General features: G+C 37.1%; 1 long non-coding RNA gene across 1 annotated transcript; it reads right to left on the bottom strand.

Annotated features, from left to right (window-relative positions):
- Positions 1-3,631: 3,631 nt before the first annotated feature.
- On the bottom strand, positions 3,632-8,554 carry LOC129416691 (uncharacterized). Its single transcript, XR_008635490.2, has 3 exons — positions 8,091-8,554; positions 7,851-7,988; positions 3,632-4,331 (listed from the first exon to the last, which is right to left on the bottom strand). It is a non-coding gene; the product is annotated as an uncharacterized lncRNA (long non-coding RNA).
- Between the last annotated feature and the right edge of the window lie 370 nt (positions 8,555-8,924).

Here is an 8,924-nt window from a genome sequence, read left to right as displayed (position 1 = left end):
GATCAAGGTGCTTGTAAATCTCACATGCATCTTTACGGTTTCAGAAGAGATCTCAATGTTTCACACTTTTCAGATTTGGCAAGAGTCAAAGTCTGCAATCCAAAGTCAATGAATTTTATATTGAGTTATTTCATTTTGACTACATTGCTAAACCTGCTAATTTGGTATTTCTATTTATGCCAGCAACTTTCTCATGTGTGTCTATTTTTATTTTCTCCAAAGGAGTAAAAGTTGGATTTGTTTAATAGCCAAACCAAATTTAAACCGTTGACCAGAAAACTGCTGTCTGCAAGTACCTTGCCAACAGATGCATTCTTTTTTCTGAATACAGTTTTTCAAAAGAGATGCTTAACCATCAAAGTTAAGAAGGTGCAATCAAAAATTAAACTTTAAAAGTGAATAAATGGTGCAAGAGAATGAACAGGGTTCCCACAGGTCATGGAAGAATTTTTAAAGGTCTTTTCCAAACATTGAAAGTCAGGGAGTTGACCAAGTCATGAAATATCAGGGAGTTTTTGTTTGTTGCTTTAAATTTTAGTTTCCATTTATTAAAATGTAATCCGCTTGTTAACTTGTGACGTAAGGAATACCATTTCCGATTTCTAAGCCTCCGCTGACTACAATATAAACAGCTGTTGTTTGGTACTGTTTATTCATTTGTACGCATTTAATTCCCCGCCAGCCATCTTTAAAAATAAAATTGTTTTAGCAAAAAGCTTAAATAATTGCACTTTTGTTAGAGATCAGATTCAGAACGATTATCAAAACATACACCGAGTTTAAAATGAGTAAGTAATGTTTTTAATTCCGTTTTTTTTTTTATAAAATATAGTAATTATCTAGTGGATAATCGCGGCATTGCAGATTAATATAAGAATTCATCAGGAACACTTTTTTTTTATGCAGATGTTTTCTCTTAATTGACGAGATAACTCGTCAATGCTGGGGAAAGAGTTAAGCTACATATTTATAAACTCACGATGTAAAATACATTATCCAGGCTCAAGGCATCCCGGGGAAAGGTCAGTGAAATTCAGGGAAGTCAAGGAATTTGACATTTGACTTAAAGTGGGAACCCTGAATTTTTATTGGTTAAAAATCAATCAAGTGTACATGTTTCACTTTCTATTCAACAGAACAGTGTGCAGTGTAATGTATTCTGTACTGTGTATTCAGTATATTGTATAGTAACAGTACATTAACAGTTATCAAGAACGCAGCTAATGAATCATTTTGCATACATGTGAATCGTATCCAGAACTTAGCACTTAAAATATTACAGTATTAAACTGGTGCAGTTGCTTAGTGAGTTTGTCATCATTGTTTGCTTAACATCATGCAACACTTCCACATTTGATCTCCAGCCCTCTGGTTTTCCTGTCGCTTCGCAAGAAGTATTTACACCTCAGAACTGGAAGCGGTCAATCAACACATTATTGTTTGGAGCCTCTATATCTCTCCAGACTCTGAGGTGAGCTGTTATCCACCTCCTCCATGTTAGCATACTGTAATCTGGTGACGGCAGATAGCCTGAGGTATCCATCGACCAGACTCAGAATGTTTGGGATCTCTGTTTGATGGACTCCATTCATACTGTAAGTCTAATCAGCCACAAGTCGAGCCAAAGAAAAACTCTCTCACCATTTAAAATTAGATGCAAGCTGAGCGTGTGAATGTGCCACATGAGATTTATTACCAATGTAGTGTACATCTACACTTGCTTTGAATGAATAAAAGCATCTGCTAAATGTAAATTTAAGGGTCTTTGTAGTGGAAAAAGGTTTTATAGACTACAAAAAGATAGAAATGCATCTATGTATGAACCTTTGACTGAATGGTTCTTTGGGAACCAAAAACAGTTCTTATATGACAACACCGTGAACAACCTTTCAGTCAAAGAGTTTCTGCTCATCTCATGTTAACTCATTCCCTGCCAGCATGTTTGTAATTTTCACAAGTTTCACAAAGTGCCTTCCAGGAAAAATTTTCTGCTAAAAATATATAAACATATCCAAAATTTCAAATTATTGAACAGACCCTCTGCTTTCAAACAAACAAACAAAAAGGAAAAAAAATCTCTAAATCAATTTTTTTCTCTGCTTATAATCTCTTAAATATGGGTATTTTTCTTTAAAAATACACATTTTTAGCAAAAAGCTGAAATAATTGCATTTTTATAAAGGAATTTTGTTAGAGATCAGATTCAGAATGATTATCAAAGCATGCAGAGAGTTTAAAATTAGTAAAATAAAGTTCTAGCTTCAGTTTTTTCATAAATTTGGTAAGTATTGCAGATCAACATAAAAATGTATCAGGAACCTGTTGGTTTTTATGCAAATGCTTTCTTAATTGATGGAATAACTTGTCAATGGCGAGGAAAGAGTTAATCTCATGCATTAGCATAAATCCAAACTGCATCCACTGGTGTTTTAAAACAGGGTTACGTAGCCTCTTATGCAATGGCTGAAATTCCACAAGGGGGTGTATTTGTTCCTCAGACATTGCACAATTAACTTGACACTTGAATGTATCATTATAAATCGTGAATGAAAAGAGAGAGTCGAACGAATGTCTGGTAGTGAACTAATTGTTTACAGTATTTATATCGTGATTCGGTCAGAAACGTCAAGATTGTGAGGCGAACAAATTGTTTTGGATTAAAAGGCTTGGATGTTCCATTTCCTTGGACTTTTGGGGATATATGAACAATTTGTTTTGGACAAACTAACAACTAGATTACAGTTTTATGACTGTTATAAATCATCTTATGCTTTGTGTGTGCGCTTAATGGAATCCTGAGAGTCTAAGCTTTCAAACGATGTGCCGCATGACCGTATATTTCGAAGATTTAATGCTTCAAAGTTACAATGACGTTTATGCAGCCTCACGTTTAAGGGAGGGGGTGTACCGTGTACGGCACAGTGATCCTTATCAGGTTAAAAAGCTAGATAAGGTTGTCTTCAGTTTACTTAAAAAAAAAACACTTGTTGTGCCATTGTTGTTTCTTGATATAACAGAGTTATCGCATGCGTTGATGCTTGTGACTTCTACTTGAAGGAACAATGTTAATGATGAGGGTTCTTGCTCTAACTTTGATTGACATGTAGGTATTCTTTTCCGGGGGAAGTGCCCATAAAAGGAATAAGGGGTCCATGAAATGGTTAACCATGTTCGAAAAAAAAATTCCGAAACTTGTAGGGAAGAGGAGGAACAAGTTTGGCCCAGAAATACTCTGTCACACGCTCAACTGCTTTTTTGACACTTTGCATTTGTTTGGCATGAGGATTACAACTCTTTAACTCTTTAAGGCGGAGTGCACAATTTTTGAAAAACACATTGAAAAAGGGAGTCGGGCCGACTACCACTACACACTTGTAGCCAATCAGCAATAAGGGGCGTGTCTACTAAACAACATCATTGCCTGGGTTGCGTATGTGTGGGGCGGGTCTATCAAAAGATGGTCCAGATTCTATTGGGGTAGGGGTGTGTTTGTTTAGGTGATTTCAAATATCAGCATTGTCTTTCAGAGATCATGGACCCTGCCTTTAATAAGTCAGAATGCATGAAATATCGTTACCCCCTATACCTTTAACAGAACCTTTATTTTTAAAAGTACAACCATTGACCCAAATAATGTTTTTACATTGAAGCAATGAGATGGCAAAGCCAAGAAGTTTTGAGGCCATGGAAAAAACATGGTTGCCATCACCTTTCCAGTGCATTCAACGCAAAGACCCGGTCCACCATGGCCTTCAGTCTTTGACAAAGCGTTGGACCTCAGAAGAAGTTCCATGCACAGGTGTCCATCCAATAACCCTGTGTGAGCGGGAAACGCAGACTTATTCAGAAGTCATTGGCGTGATCTCACTAACGGGCTTTGTTCTTCAATTCCCCAAACTAAACAATCATAACTTGCCAGTATTTTTTACAGAAAGCCAACAACGCTTACAGGAATGGGGTTATTTAGTTTCAATTGATTTGACACTCCGTTTATCGTTGTAATGAAGCTGCTGAACATTTCCAGTCCAAACAAATACAGTAACTTAAATGTAGGAGCAACATATTCCTGGATTCATTTCCTTAGAGATGAATTAGCAAACAATGTTGAGAGGTCTTACATCCACTGCTGTTCAACTCATCATTCAAACCTGCAGGTTTTTTTCCACAGCTACAGCTCAAGATCAATTTTCCTCCTCCTGTGCAGACCTGGGACTTCAGACTGAATATTTCTAAATATTGGAAAAATTAATCATAGCTGAGAGAGGCACAAGAAGGATTAAAATTCCTGTTTCTCTTGCAGTAGGGATCAGAGTTTTTTCCTCCTTCAAGTACTGAAACACAATGAAAATTTCATGAGAATTTTTCCTTGATCTTTACAAATAAGAGAGACCATGATGACACAATGTCACTTCCTAAACTTCTTACTCAGTCTTAACAGCCTCTGTCTTGCAACTACAGTGTTAGAAAAATGGTCAATATATGTACCCCAGCTTTTACTAAGACAGTCCCCTTTAAAAAGGTCCTATTAGGTATGGTACAGATATGTATAAATTTAGGGCTGGGCGATATGGGGAAAAAATGATCACGTTATCGTATACTTTTTGAAAGGACAGCCCCAGTGACAGGTGGGGTGCATATAGTTTTTAAGTCATGTTTAAGGGGCTTTTATTTGGATGTGATAGCAGAGAGTTGACAGAAAAGTATTGGGTAGATAGGGGAGCGGGAATGGCAAAGGACCTCCGAGATGGAAATCAACTCTGGTCACCATGGGCTAACCACAGGGTTATAGGTGCTGACAGGCGGGGTATATATTTTGACCACTTTTGTTCCTCACTTCTAAAACTTACTTATATTTGACAGCTGAATACTGTTGAGACATGATCGCCCACATTTATATGGCCATTATGGCTTAAAAATCAAGGTACTTCACAATGCCATAGAAGAACGATTTTTAAGCTGTATGCTTCTTTAACATCCAATAAACCTTTCTGTTACAAAAAATAATAAAATCCCTTCTCAATGTGTAATATATAGGGATGCACCGAATCCAGGATTCGGATTCGGCCGAATACTGGGCTTTTTGATGGGTTTCGGGTTCGGCCGAATCCTAGATTTTTTTTCACCGAACCGAACCCTAGGCTTGCGCTACGCTGGTCGACGTCACACGGCCGTTGGTTACACACATCGGGTGCTGACGTGGAGATAAGCTTTTTCTTTCCGTGAGCCTTAGGGGCGGTTCACATTTCGCGGACGCACCTGGAAAAACGAGCGTGACGCAAAACATCGTCAAAATAGTTTTTCCCACTTGCCATCCTGGCATAATGTTGCCTATCCTTTTTTTACAGTTAAAATTAAATAAAATGAAAAATACACTGCTGTGGACGTTGTTTAATTCATTAATGTGTTTACTATGTTAATGGATAAGGATGCGAGTAGGATTCGGTATTCGGTTTCGGCCGAATCTTAAACTGTGGATTCGGGATTCAGCCAAACCCAAAAAATCTGGATTCGGTGCATCCCTAGTAATATACAGAGGATCAAACACATGGCCACTCATTCTCTCAAAGATAAATAAGGCTCACTGTCAAAATAAATCCTGTATTCTGTATGAGACAGATTTAAGTGTAGATAATGAGTTTATGTCTGCTCCAGTCCTTCTCTGAATCGCTGTAATCTTTTAGATTTTAATGACCAAACTTGGGATGCATTACTTGCAGAGATAAGTTTCATTTTTTCCTGTTTCCAATTGAACACAAATCATGCACTGAACAGACTCTTTCAGTAGTCACACTTGTTCCTTCAAAGCTTTCACACATCATCCACACAGTTTTATTCTCTTTACAATCTGGTCTCCTGTTTTACCTCATTGTGACAATTAATGATAAATATACTGGTCATCCGCTAACTTCACAGAAAAAAAAAATTTCATTTCTATATCTCCCGATATGTAGGCCTGTCAAGTTAAATTTTTTGTTTATTTTTTCGACACGTTCAAGATCAAATGAGCCATAATGAAAGAATATAACATTAAATCTGCTGTTTTTCTTTAGGGTCGGAATTAAGTAGGCTAATACAAACTCGCACCTGACATGAACGTCCTGCCTTTTTCCAGCCTGATCTCACGGAATTTTTTGCTCATTTTTCCGTGGCATTCTCATGGATCTCCGCATTTTTCCGTGGCCCTGCCCCGGACTGCCTTTTCTGTGGCATTCTCCCGGATTGGTTACTCAACTGTTTTGTCCTATTTTCTTACCATTGTCTCTTCGGTTTAGGGTTAGATTTACATAAAATGACATGGTTTGAAGTTTAGAAAATATAAAATAATAAATCAGAAAAAATCGTATAAACCATACTTAAAGTGACATACTAAAGCAAACACCAAATCTAACCCTAAACCGAAGCGACAATGGATTGAAAATAGGTAAAAGCAGTTGAGTAACCAATCCGTGAGAATGCCACGAAAAAATTAGTAAAAAATTCTGTGACTATCCCACGGAACTTTGTAAGATCACGTTGCTTTTTCTGGCTGACTGGCCACTAGCGAGCTAACAAGTTTTTGATAAAAAAGGAACAGTGATGCTGCTGAAACCATTTGTACTGTCATAAATGGGTCCGCAGTGCTTGCTGGGACTTGTAGTGCAATGCTGCATATTACGAATTGAAGCGGGCCAAGATCAATTAAAAACTGACGGATACAAATGTCCACGGGCCTGATTTGCCTTGTATTTGACACATGTGCCATAGAATTTTTTTTTTTGCCTGTATGGTTCCATGCCTTATTACAAAACAAGTAAAAGGTATGAAATCATTGGTTTGTTTTGAATCCTTTGACTACATGGGGACATATCATGAAAATCTCTATTTTTCATGTTTAAGTGCTGTAATTGGGTCTCCAGTGCTTCTTTCAACTTAGAAAATGTGAAAAAGATTAACCCAGTAACTTAGTTTTGGTAAACCATTCTCTGCATGCATGTGGAAAAAACAGGTCATTGAAATTTGGCTCCCCTTGTGATGTCAGAAGGGGATCTTATAACTATAATATACCGCTCCTTAATCAGTGCTATCCAACCACCATTATGGCGATCAGTGTTTGCATTTTATCAGCTCATTTGCATTTTAAAGGACACACACCAAAACAGCAAATTTTGAACTACAAAGTGGCAATTTTAACATGTTATAATAAATTATCTATACGGTATTTTGAGCTAAAACTTCACGTATGTGCTCTGGGGACAACATAGATTTATTTGACATCTTAAAATAGTGTTGTAACTTTAAAAATAATCTGCATCATGATGCCATAGAAGAACCATTTTTGGCTAAATGGGTCCATAAAGAACCTTTTACATCTGAATTTCTGTTGTGCAAAATGTGCTATGTGTGGTTCTTTAAGGAACTAAATGTGGTTCTTGACATGGCTGTAAAGAACCTTTTAAACCTTTTTTTAAGAAAGTAGTTCTTTGGGGAACCAATAATGGTTCTTTGGCATTGCTGTGAAGAACTAAGCTTTTGTAGCACCTTTACTTTTAAAAGTGTTAGGTGAAAATGTGAGTTTAATAGTATCTCTCTTCAGCCCAAACTATTTTCTGATCAATTCCTGCGATTAATTAACCTAAGTACAGTTTAGACACAGAGCGACACAAGGTGTAATTACAGGCTCTGAATGTCTCATAACACGAAACACAATGACATGTGTACACATCGATAGCTATAAGAAAGGGTAATTACACCGATAACTTATCTGCTGCATTCGGGAAGAGAGATAAATCCAGCTCAAAGGCTGTGGTCCATGACAGAAAGCCAATAAAGCCATGGATTTTAAAGTGAATAAGTCGATTATTAATGCTGACCTGGCTCTCCGCGGGGCCCCTTCACTCCTGGAATTCACAGCTTTGGTTCTTCAGATGTATGTTGGCTTTTACAGGGCCTGGCCATTACTCAATGACCTCTCGATAAAGGAGTCATGGTTGCCTCTCCTTTAACTCCAGCTGTAAAACAATTAGGAAACGGGTTGGAAGTGTTTGTTTTTTGATACGTCCACTAAACCGCCTCCACTTGTGGTATGTGTGTGAATGTGTGTTTATAAATACCATTTGTGTTCTTACTCGATGTCTGACTCGACGCTCAGATGTTTTTTATTTCACCTAGCTTTCTAAACCTGTTCTTCATCTCCATCACTGATCTGACAGGATCTAAACTGTTACAGGACTTTAGTCATGGAAAGTGAAGGATTGAAAACAAAGAAAAAGAGTGTAAATATTTGCAAAGATATTTGTACATTTTTTGGCATGCATGCAATTGGAAAGATAAAGTCAATATGAAAGTAAAAACAGCACACAGAATGCTGTGAACCTTTTAAGCGCCTTTATTTTTTAATGTGTGCATAGTGTGCAAACAGTTTCAAATGGATATTCATGAATATACTTAATTAAGTATAAGTAGTTTAGTTGAAATAAGTTAGAATAAAGTAAAGTTGTTGAATTATTATTATTATTTCACATTTTAGTTCCCTAGACAAACTGTTAAATGTTTTATGCAAATATTTTAATGATTAGTTCTCGAAAAAGCAAAAGTGCCTTTAAGACATCTATGTCAACACCTTCACTTCATGTGAATGAGAAACCAAAAATGTCAAGGATTGGCTGGGGTGCATTACAGGTCTTCTCGGGTCCAGAAAATTATACCCGACCCGAAATGACCTGAATAACTTTTTACCTAAACCCAACATACATAAATCTTTTTTTTAAAGAAAGACCAGACCTGAGACAAACCCGAGAAAATTAGACCTAAGTCCGACCCAGTGGCAATTGATTTGAACCCAAATGGACCCGGATGTAAATGAGAGAGATGAGATGAGATAGCACTTTATTGTCCGTGTACATGGAAATTTGTCTTGCAGTACAAGCTCCATCAATAACACAACA

This window comes from Misgurnus anguillicaudatus, chromosome 11 (genome assembly GCF_027580225.2).
Source record: "Misgurnus anguillicaudatus chromosome 11, ASM2758022v2, whole genome shotgun sequence".
Classification (NCBI taxonomy): Eukaryota; Metazoa; Chordata; class Actinopteri; order Cypriniformes; family Cobitidae; genus Misgurnus; species Misgurnus anguillicaudatus.
Note: the sequence above shows the minus strand (reverse complement) of the source record. Positions and strands in the feature narration are given on the sequence as shown.